Below are 10,370 nucleotides of genomic sequence, written 5' to 3'. Positions count from 1 at the left end.
ACGTTGGGGGTTTGTCCCAGCCCCCGAATAGCTATAGGATAAAAATGTAGACGTAGAATGGATGTAAATATTTGATGTTAGACGCCTTGAATGATCCACCATCTGGCGAAAACGTTTCACGATCAATACAATATATAATGGATTTGAAGTTTCAAATCGCGAATTCATATACTCAACAATTATTCACTGATTGATTATTAATATATCAAGCAATTATTCATATTTATTCGTTTCCCACGAGAAAAGTTTTCAGAAAATGAGAAAAATTTTTCAGTGAACTGTAGAAAAAAGTTTCCAGAAAATGAAAAAAAGTTTTCTGAAAACGAAAAAAAGTTTTCAGAAAATGGAAAAAAATTTTCCAAAAATAAAATGTGTAATAATCGTATGGAAAAATTGCATATTATCATCATTATTATTACAATTATGATTATTATTTTTAGTTTCGTAGTACACAGTGTGGCAAATGTGCGTACAAAGGAGATAAAATGTGGAAATATTTGTATATTCGGAATCTCTTATTGTTGTTCGGAAAATACATACAAATTATGTTACATGTCTGTTTTATTCATTCAACTATTGTGCAAACTATCAAAACCCCACCACTTCGCATAGAACAGATTTCCCCGTTTGCGTAATACTTTCTCCACAAAGTAGCCGTCGGGATATTTCACCTTGTTGAGCTCTTCCTCGTAGAAGCCCCCCTCGATGGGAGGATCCTGGTAATAGGTGAGTTTGTAGGTGAGTGGATTGGTATTTTTCACCTCACTCACGGTGAATATTTCTGTGGTCCAATTGGGTGTATAGCCTTATTTGAATACATTCTTGGACTTGCTGATTCGAACTCGATCGCCTACACTGAATTTCCGCGTTCGATCACTTCGTTTGGTTTGCCGAAGCTTGTACGCACTACGATACAGCTGTTTTTCATTCTCTGTGCTAACATTCACCGGTTTCATCCTATTCTTGCGATATTTGGTGTTGTTGTAGGGCTTCATTAAATCATTCAAAATATGAATCCCCTCAAATGATCCTTGAAGAGTAAACTGCTTCCAGATTTTATTTTTCAATGTTCGATTAAAACGTTCGCATATCGACGGCTTTGAGCTGCTAAATGTCGAATACATGTTGATATTGTGATGCTTCACGAGGGCTTTGAATTCGCTGTTGTTAAATTCTTTGCCTCGATCAATGTGCAGATGTGTAGGTATACGGCTCCGGATCAGTGCAGATTTCATGGCAGCAGTAACATCTTTTCCACTCTTGGACCTTATCGGCACCGCCCACGCGTACTTGGAAAATATATCAGTGATTGTCAGTAGGTATTTGTATCCCTTGTTGCACGAGATGTATGCGGTCATATCGACGAGATCAGCTTGCCAGGTCTCATCCAGTCCGCGTACATTTACGAATCGGCGCGGATAGTTGCGTCGAGCCTGTCTGTGAAGTTCGGCAGCTATTACAGTCTTTATTGTTCCTAACTCTTCACCTATTAATTTGTAAAATTGCCGTGCAACCACTCTGGTTTTTCAATCGATACTAATTTCCTGCTGGTCTGTCTCGGCGTCGGTGTTGCTTGCTCCCCAATATAATTGATGCGACTCGACATGTTTTCTATGATTTTGTTATTCATGCGTAGCTGTTCCAACTCCTCGTTGTGATTATGCGCGAAACTCTCAAAATTTGATTGAAAAGTATCCACAATATCCACAGCCATAGATCTTAATGCGGTATTAAGAACTTTCAGGGAAACGGCATCGTTTTTCATCTGCGGATCAGCAATATTACACAATCGTTTGCTGTATATATCGTACTGATTGTCGTTGGCGGTTTTGAATCCGACACCTGGAGGCCTTCGAATAAATTTTTTACCACCACCACCAACGATGATTTCATGTTCACACGCCGCTAATAAACGATTTCAGCCTCGCGCAACTCTTCAATAATGGAGACTATTTCGTTGGAATGGTTGGTATTGCCTGCGGCCTGTGACGCCATAAGCAGCCGGAGGCGATCAAAAATTTTATTTGGATCATTTCAGTAGACGTAATCAACATCTTGCCCCTGCATTCGCGCAATCTTATAGTCAGGTAAGCCTTTACCTGATTTTTAAGGCGAGCCAACGTGTTGTGCAATGAAATTTCTACACTTTGCGCTTTTTACATTATCTCGAAGGCTTCCATCGGCTTGGTAACGTATCCGATGCGCATTTGTTGTGATTACAATTTTTATATAATTATTCTTATCCACATTATTTACAATCGATGCATCGGGTGATTTTTTAAACAGTCATCCGAGTAACCCAGGTGTTCTCTCATAACTTTTATCCCCCACATTGACCAGATTAACAGTGAAATTGATCGGCGTATCACCAATCATCATACCGTTTGTCAACTTTCGACCACCGTATGTGGTATCCAAATCCCTCTTTTTACTTGTGCTGAACATTTTCAAATATTGCGCCGTGGAATCCGTTGTCTCCTTCACCGGCGTACTAGTAGCAGAAATTTCACTAAAGTTCAGTGTTTCATCATTTGCATCCATGAAATTCCCCTCATCCGTATCCTCATCCTTCTCGTCATCATCATCATCATCCCCGGTACTCTTGTCACCTTTTTCTTCGTCTTTTTTCATTGTCACATCCGGTAGTTTCATTCTAATTCTATGTTTAATATGCTGCTGCTGCTGTCTTGAGGTATCAACCAATTCTTGCAACGTTTTTACTAAAGACCTGAATACCTCTTCCATAACCTGCCCGGTCGTGTCCTTGTCCAACTTGAGCATCTCATGCTTCCACCGTATGACATCGGATGCTTCCGATATTTCACTCAATCTATCGCTATGCTTACGAATCTTGGCACTCTCCATTTTGCCGACCCGTTCGTTGCGATAAAACTGTGCAAGTTTATGTTAGTTTATGCTGATGAAGTAGTGAAACCCCTTCCTATATCGCCCCCCATTGATTTCGCTATACTTGTCAATTACGGTAAAACTGTAACTGTTATCATTACAGCATGCCGAGCACAAATCTTTGAGTTGCTGATACGTCATGTCTGTGTTCACATAATTGTTGTAGATATGTTTCAGATTCATATCATCCTGCCGAAATAGCACCAATGAGTTTGCATTTTCACGCGCCAGGTGTTTTGGCCAGCGAGCATACGTTTGACTTAGATAAAAGGCCACATCGTCGAAAATCGTGACAGAGTTGGGGCGCGCATCTTCCGGTTTTACAACCTCATCGTTCTCACAAAACGGGAAATAACCCACTTCTTGCACGGGTTCTAGCAACTTTTGCAAAAATTGATACTTTGGCTGGATGAGAGATTTGGAATAGACGTAGACATTTTCGAATCGCAATTCATTGCCGTGAGTGATGAGTGAGAGAAGAGCGTTGGTTTTACCGCAATTGGATGGCCCGCAAAAAATTGCTCTCACGGTATTTAGCAGCAATTTTCCATGTCGTTATCCTATCTTCCTCTTACCACATCAAACCATTTTATCGAAATTCGCGATGGGTAGTTTATCAGGCTGATCTTAAAATCTCATGATGCTTCGTGAACATTACAACGAGAACTGAGATGACGGTATATAAGTTACTCCTTTTATAGAAGACACGTTAGTCGTTGTCCGACTATGAGGACGTGCACACGAAAGAAACGCGGTGATGGTTTGTTAAATGAAATCATCAATCATCTCCCAGTTAAATTGCATGTGCCAAGGTATCAGTACTGCGGACCTGGAACGAAATTGGCCAAGAGGTTGGCTCGTAGAGATTTGGGGATAAATCCGCTGGATGCGGCGTGTAAAGACCACGACATTGCATACGCTGAGAATCGCGATATCGCAGCGAGAAATCCTGCGGACAAAGCACTCGCTGAGAAGGCATGGAATCGCGTCTTGGCCAAGGACGCTAGTGTGGGTGAAAAGGCTGTAGCCTGGGGAGTCACCAACACCATGAAAACTCAATCTAAACGCGGAATGGGTTTAGCTGCGAAGCGGTCGAAACTTGGAGTGGCTGCGAAGAAGAAATCTCGAACTGGTGGAAAGAGTGAACAGTGAAAGAGAACTGTGAATCTTAAATCCATCTTCACAGCAGCAAAGGTCGCCATGCGACCGGGTTATAAAGCCGTCGAGCAGGCGTTGGCGGGTGCTCGTGCGGCTGCGCGTGGGACTGGAAAGAATATTTGTATGCATCGCGTTATACCTGTTCCTGATAAAATTGCCGGCATCCTGCCATTTCTCATTCCAATTCTGGCCGGTCTAAGCGCTACTGGGGCTCTAGCGGGTGGTGCTGCAGGTATAGTTGAAGCTGTCAACGAAGCTCGTGTCAACAAACTTCGGTTGAACGAGGCCAAACGGCACAATACAACAATGGAGGCGATTGCTTTGGGCAAGAGATTATACCTGCGACCCTACCGCAGCCGAACGGGCCTGTACTTACGTCGAGCAAAAAACTCATAAAACTACCAGTCTGAGCTCTCACTGACATTGATTCACAGAACTATGCTGAAAATATGAAAATTTCACATTTCCGTGGAGTTTTCATGCGGAATGATCTGCCGAAATCAGGACTAAAAATGCAAGCATCCGCAATTATTAATCTTGACAATAAAAACGGTCGTGGGACACATTGGGTTGAATACAAGAAAAATGGTGACCATGTTTCGTATTTTGATAGTTTTGGTGATTTGAAACCTCCTAAGGACGTGATGAGATATCCCGGTGTTGCTAGCGTTGAATACAATCATGAGAGGTATCAGGAATATGATACTGTGATTAGCGGCCACTTGTGCCTCAAATTTCTCAGCGAACAGATACAAAAAGACAATTGTTACATAAGCAAGCATTAGTCATGTCGGAATCATTGACGTTCAAATTGTCAGGCACATCCTCCGTAAAGGAGGCTCAGTATTTCCCCCCAATCGAGTTATCGCCGGAGAAGAACTATGTTCTCGGTACCCAATATCCATGAGACATGTAACAAATTTCACCTCAAACGAGCGGAAAACAGCAGAGAGAGCATCACGATACCCACGGGAAGCTATGGAATTGAGGATATTGAGAATATTCTGCGTAATGAGCTACCCGCCGACATCACCCTCAGTCTGAAAACTGACGACAACGAGCTGAACAGTGAAGTCACGTGCAATCATGTGGTAGACTTTAAGCCCAAAGATTCCATCGGCCGATTATTGGAATTTAAGGCGGTTGAGCTATCACGAAACGTTACTCATAAATCTGAATTATCCGTAGCCACTCTGAAGGTTAATACTTTACGCGTTGAGTGTGGCAAAACCAAAGGGGCGTAAGATAAACGAGTATCGAGCTCACACAATTCACGAATTTTTCCCAACCGTTCCATCGGGATATAAGATTGTCGAAGTGCCTACCAGCGTCATTTACCTGCCAATCGCTGTACAGTCGATACATCATTCACAGCTGAGAATAGTTGATCAAGACGACGAGCTGATTAATTTTCGCGGCGAAACGATTACTGTACGTTTACACATGAAATCACTCAAATAATGGGAATCGTGTTTGAGACGAGAAAGTTGGGCAAAAGTTATAAAACTCAAACGTCATGGCCAAAAATCGTCAGTCGCCCGACACCTCTGACAACGTTCACACCGCCTACGAGACTGACACCTCTGAACGTCCGGTTTCTCCGGAGCCTAGGTCTTCGATTACGTGGAAATTTTGGAAAATAAAAATTCGTGTTCGCTGCATCCTGTGTGTGTTACCATGGAAGAAATAATAAGAATACAGAAACCTGTGGTATTCGACAAATCGATAGCGCACTCTGAGATTCATGCTCATCAGCCGTTTGCATCATCCTTCTTACAGAACATTGATGAAATGCATATTGTTGTTCAACATCAAGACTTGTGTCTACTGCCTAGTGAAAGCTTTATCCACATTCATGGAAAAATTACAAAGGACGATGGTGTAAATGCTGTGACGAGCACGAAATTGATCCATATGGCTGTTTGCCATTTGTTCGAGGAAGTTCGCTACGAGTTGAACGGTGAGGAGATTGATCGGAATAAAATGTTGGTATCAACAGCGTTACGAAGGGTCACTAATCCCCAAGTCCCGGTCAGCAATATGTCTGGAGAATACCGGTTGGTTGAGCGGTGATACCGAACTGACTGATGCTTCTGGAAATTTCGACGTTGTTCTATCGATGAATTATATGCTGGGCTTCGCCGAAGATTGTTGACGAGTCATCGTTAATGGCAAACACGAGTTGATTTTCACACGTTTCAACACCGATTTGAATGCGGTGATTCGGACACCACCCATGGAAAACTTTAAAATTACCCTTAATAAAATTGAGTGCTTGCTACCATACATCAAACTGGCCGATAAACCGAAAATCCAGCTACTCAACTACATTGCCAAGGTTCCGGCCATATCCATGAGTTTCCGTTCTTGGGAAACGTACGTGTATCCGATGCTCCCGTCAACGACGCGACATGTGAGAGCGGGCAAGACATCGACGCAGTTGGCGAAGCCAAGATATATCGTTCTGGGATTCCAAACTTCACGAAGAAATGATCCTCAGAAAAATGCTAGTGAATTTGATCATTGTCGGATCAGAGATGTAAAACTGTTCCTCAACTTACAGTGATATCCCTACGGAAATATGAATCTTGATATATACAATAATCAATACGCCATTCTTCATGATATGTATGTTTGGTTTCAAATGACCTACTATAACAAAGAAGCTGATCCTTTGCTATCGAAGCCTGAATTCATAAACCAACCTCCCCTTATCGTCATCGATTGCTCCAAGCAGAACGAAACATTGAAAACTGGACCTGTCGACATTCGATTGGAATTTGACTCTAGCATTACGTTTCTACCACACACTTCTGCCTACTGCATGATCTTGCATGACCGTATTGTCGAGTACAACCCGATTAGCCTCACGGTGAAGAAATCGGTATAAGTCAATTTTGGGATAGGATGTTTAATTATCATTATTCTTGTGTGAATAATAAAAATATGTGTAAGGTTATTTGCTCAATTCAAAATGCGATGATCTATTTCCATCATTATGTATAAACTGAAAACAGAATGGAATTGTTGATGAATATAAAAACATCTATCAACGCATCCAACCGTTATTTTTTGAAATGTTCACCCCCAACCAGATGATAAATAAATAAAAAAAGTTACCATCTTGTGGCGAGCATTGGAAACATCACGCAGAGTCGATCGATGGAATATCGATTGATCGATAATGCGATGGAGGGGGCGCCACATACGACAAACCTGCGGAAACACTCGGTAACACCAAACTGTCGGTACGATCGGAGCGAACCAAATGTTTAAACACGCGTTTTTCTAATTCAGCGATTATTGGATTATTAACTTCTGTATACCAGAAAAAATGAGTACGTTCCAAAGAATGACTCCAGGCGGTCGTATCCCATATCAATGAAAATGACTGCGCAAAATGGTGTGGATACATGAAAATCCAAGTAATTGGTCAGTTATTTGTGATATGTTTTTGTTCATTGACGTCAACACGAAACATATATATTTATTCAACTTTGAATAATGAAATGAAATATATTGAACTCAAAAATACATTAAAATATCAGTCTGTATAGTGCTTCAACACTACGTGAGTGATTTTTGAATGATCAAGTGGTATATACGTACTATCACAGCTAGAAAATTATATTATACATCTCGTAAACTGCACACTTATTGTTAGCAATATTGTATTACCTACATATATCAGGCAATTGCTAATAGTATACCTTGGAGTGTGAAAAAAAATGTCAAATTTTTTATTTCAAAATTCAATGGAAAAATATTTGGAATGCCGACAAATAGATGCTGTCCAAGTTTCGTCATTTCGAACTATTTACTCACATACTACATCAGTTTTTCCATCAGACATGATGTGAAAGTTGCGAGGTATATAATGCCATAATTTTTTTTGTGACACAAATCCCCAGGCTACCGTGTTTTCAATTCGGAACGCACGTAAGTGGCGCGTGAATAACAATGTTTCCATTTGTGAAAATGACAAATGCACCTCATTAGTGCTATCAATAAATACATGTTGAATTTTTCCGAATGAAAGAAAATTATCACCTCCGTCCAAAGTTACAATCATATTTGGCTCGTGAACTGTGCCATCTACATTCACCCATGATACAGAAGTCAAGTCATCACTAAAATTTTCAGGAAGTACACTTTTCATGTTGTTATAAACCTTCATCATGCTTTTCTTTACATCATATCTAACACCCGAAGATAGGCGATTTGAGAATCCGCGATTGCAAAGAAACCTGTCACATAAGTTCAATTGATGCTTCAGTGCAAGTGTATGTGATTGGTTCACACGGGAAGTCACAACTTTTGCGGTATCTTTGAGCTCTTTGTGTTTCGCTTCATATCGAATGCAAGAGATATTTTTGATAGGACCAATATTCTGTATCACGTAAGGGTAGTGTACTAAAAATGGTTCTTTGGTTTCAAGTGTTCATTGAATAGTTGTGAATATAATTGATGATGTTCCGATAATAAAGTTGCAAGTAGTTCACAGGTTTTATTGGTGACAACAGGTGCCGATAAGATATAAAGTATTTCCCGCAGAATTATGTACAACTTCCAAGTTTGATTACCGACTGGAATTAAATCTCCACTAATTAAGCCTAGGTTACGCACTAAAAATGACATTTCGGAAGCTGTAAGCAACAACATTTCTTTTTTAAGAGCATTTTCAGATACTAAGGGAGTAATAATTTATTCCAGTTGAAATTTCAGAATCGAAAAATTTTATTCTGTAATTCAGAATATCAAGGAGAAATAATTTTTCTTGCATCATTAATTTATTCAAAATTTTTGGTATGTCATATCGCAAAACTCCTTCATAGAAATCATGTGAAATATCTTGACTGAGATTTTCCGTAACGTAAAAACTTGGCAAAACATTAAATACACATTATTCTTTAACGCCATGAGAATCATTTTCGACATCTTCATTGTAATTGTGTATATTTCGCAGGAGACTGGCATCTTGTCGCAACAGTTTGTGAGATATGTTCTTATCCGCCAAACATACTCTTCACGAATGTGTTGCATTAAAACTTGGTGTGAAACCGAAAATAGTGTTCAATCCTCGATTATTACCGATTACCAACGGTAATACGAAATGGACTTCAATTGTTTTACCATCAATACTTATAGAAATACCATTTACTCAAGGTCGATAAACTAATCTACATGGCAGAACAGTTTCATGTTACCGAGTCTAACGTGATCTTCTGATTTGTGAAGTTACATGATAAAAATATTTTCGAGCATACTGGAATATTCGGGAGGAGTACACGCGAGCTAGCAATAAGTGGCTCCTATTTTTCGAATAGCTTTATGAGAACCCAAAGGGTTATTAATTTCAAATTCGTCAACGTACATGATTAGGGGCAAAACTAATTTATCATGATACTTTCCTTCATTTGATTTCCATAGTTTACCTTGAAGTATTGAAGCAATCTGTTCATTCTGTTTGCAATGTTCTACATATGACATAATTAAACTAAAACCATTCTGTAATTCAAGGGAATTTCTCAACACAGATCTCAAGGGTATGATTTCCAACGTTGAATTGGAAAAAATAACTTTATTTCTGCCTTGAATTTGTCGAGGTCGCAACTGAGCATCTATTTCAATGGATCTAGATTTGATTGGATAATCTCTTTCGGTGAAGTACTGAAACGTCAAATACTCTGTTTTGAAATTATTAAAAGCATTCTGCACAATTTCAAACATTAAATTTAAGTTCCCCGAATCGGGGTATCCCGCACTCAGAAATTTCTGTTTTAGAATTTCAAAACATGTTGAATTGCACAACTCATTTACAGATTGTAAAATATCATGTACAAAAGCTCTTGGTATAATACACTTAGGATAAAATTTTGCCACAAGACAAGCAGCATTTTTGTTAACTATTTGACGAAATTCTTCAACACTGATATTGTTCATCGGAACAGGTGCTTTCAATAATTCTGGAAAGGGGTCAAAACCAAGTTCAGTCTTTGCAGGGGATCATCTTGAGGGTAAATATTGTTTGATATTGTGTCACTTGATAGAAATGGTATTCCTATACCGGGACAATCTCTTGAAACTATACATATAATGCGCATGCGCGAGTTTTATCGGCTGCTCGGGCAGGTTGACCACTCCGAGTTTCAGCTGTCAAACTCTGTTTCTGGCGGCGTTGTGGTTCATACGAATTTTTGAGGTTAGAATCTTAAACAGTCGAGGTAGTGACTCGGAAAGTTGATGCTAATGCTCTTTGAAAATTGGCTTTATTCGACTAAAATGAGAAATCTGTTTAAATGTTG

This window comes from Neodiprion pinetum, chromosome 7, assembly GCF_021155775.2.
Source record: "Neodiprion pinetum isolate iyNeoPine1 chromosome 7, iyNeoPine1.2, whole genome shotgun sequence".
Lineage (NCBI taxonomy): Eukaryota > Metazoa > Arthropoda > Insecta > Hymenoptera > Diprionidae > Neodiprion > Neodiprion pinetum.
The sequence above is the reverse complement of the archived record's forward strand: the minus strand, read 5'-3'. Positions refer to the sequence as shown.